The sequence below is a fragment of the Penaeus japonicus genome, unplaced genomic scaffold (genome assembly GCF_977035675.1).
Source record: "Penaeus japonicus unplaced genomic scaffold, GWHDUDI00000001_assembly GWHDUDI00000007, whole genome shotgun sequence".
Taxonomy (NCBI): Eukaryota; Metazoa; Arthropoda; class Malacostraca; order Decapoda; family Penaeidae; genus Penaeus; species Penaeus japonicus.
Genome location: NW_028234409.1, coordinates 29,783,732 through 29,786,231, shown reverse-complemented (window position 1 = coordinate 29,786,231; position 2,500 = coordinate 29,783,732).

Genomic DNA, 2,500 nt, shown 5'->3' with positions numbered 1-2,500 from the left:
CAGTCGGTTTAAATATTTTCTCCTTCTTTTGTATCCAACCAATCATACAATTCTCCATACGCTCCAGCCTTTGCCTTTGCCACTTCTCTTTTAACTTCTTGCCTCCTCTCTCTAAATCCACGTCTACTTTCTGTGTCTCTCTGTCTGTACCACTTTTTCTTTGTAAATCTTTTCCTCTTAACGTAGTCTTGTACCTCTTCATTCCACACATGGTATGATCAACCTGTGTGCACTTCCTCCACTTTCTTTATAGAGCATGTATTAAAAACAGCCATATCTATTCTTTAGGTAAAATCAATTAGCCTTTGCCCTTCTGCATTCCTCTCCCCAAAGCCATATATCCCCATTACCCTCTCACCCCTCCCCCTCTCCTCATTTCCTCGACCTACATGCTGTCTGACATTCATTATTACCCCTTTTATTTCCAACCTCACACTCCTTACTCTACATATGCGCGATTTTACCGTGGGCGGCGTTCAGCAGCGTCTATCCCCTTCCATGAGAGGTCTCCCGAAGATACACAAGTCAGGTGTTCCAGTTAGGACGCTGCTGAACACCATCTACTATAAAATTCAATTTACCGTAGAAGAAGAAAGTCAGAAAATACCCTTCTTGGACACTCTGATCCATCGGGATGACGACGGCCTGCGTATCTCTGCATATTGAAAACCAACCAATAAAGATGGTTATATCCACTTCTATCCACAATGAAACAAAATCAAAAAGAAATTAAGCATTAAGAACTTGCATCCCAGAATCTCTCGAGGATGAAATCAAATGCATTGTAGGTTCTTTTCTAAAACATCACTGACCCGAAGGTTTCTTGCAAAATCTCAAAAAGAAAGTGGCGAACATTATTACTAGGCCAAGAAACGATCGTACCTCTTCCACAGGTTTCATGATACTTCCACAGTGTAACATCTCCGAGGCGATCGGCAGGTACTTTAGTACTAACGCATGTATAACAGACACGTCCGGCAGAAAAATGGGAGATTTGGCAAAGGACAAGAAACCGCTCACTTGCAACCCAGTCAGCGCCGTATACTGCATTCCCCGCAGTGTGTATGAAAAAACTGTATTTCGGTGGAACAGCAAGGGTTTCAGCGCCAGAATCAGCGAGCGTCGATCTGACTACTGGACTTCCAATGCAGATGAGGCGTGACATCTACCGAACTGGAAGCAAGAATAAGCCATCCATGAGGGATTGCAAATTATGAGGTTCAACCACAAAATCTATACATTACTAAACTTACATACTACCATATGGAAGCAAGAATAAGCCATCCATGAGGGATTGCATAAAACAAAGACGAAAAATAATGGAAGCTGCATATATCGCGACGAAGGAAAAATGAACACCGCGTCGGGAAGATTCAAACTATCCAAGGTCGCAGCAATTCAATTATACGACACAGCCACAGGTAAAGAGCGTCAGGAAAACATTCAGCTCATATTAAATGTATGAATTTCTTTCGTATTTTCACTTGTTATGTATTGCTGAGGAAGAACTCGGTGTTTAGTTATTCAGTTTCATTTATACCTTTCTTTTACATTTGCACAATGAACTTCGGTCATATGTGTGTATATGTATACATACATATATATATATATATATATATATATATATATATATATATATATGTATATATGTGTGTGTAAATATGTATATATATATATATATCTATATATATATCTATATATATATATATATATATATATGTATGTATATATATATATATATATATATATATATATATATATATATATGTATGTATGTATATATATAATTATATATATATATATATATGTATATATATATATATATATATATATAAATATATATATATATATATATATATATATATTTATATATGTATGTATGTATGTATATATATAATTATATATATACATATATATATATATATATATATATATGTATACACACACACACACACACACACACATACACACACACACACACACACACACACACACATATATATATATATATATATATATATATATATATATATATATATATATATATATATATATTCATAAACAGTATGTATGTGAAAAATTCAGATTTTTGGGGGAAATCTTAAAAGTCAATATTTCATCTAGATTTTCCATGTACATGGAACGGTTCTACTGCTTGACAGGATGAACCATAAAATAGCAATGAATGTCCATTATTCTAACTAAATGGAAAATGATGACAGATACTGACAATACAACGTATATCAATCTTCGGAAATTCACACGTGTAAAGCAAAGGTTACATTAAGCTGCCAGTCTATCAAGCACTACTCACACCTCTATATGTATTTGCATGCATACATATACATATTTGTGTGTGTGTACATACACACACACACACACACACACACACACACACACACACACACACACACACACACACACACATATATATATATATATATATATATATATATATATATATATATATATATATATGTATGTATATATATGTATATGC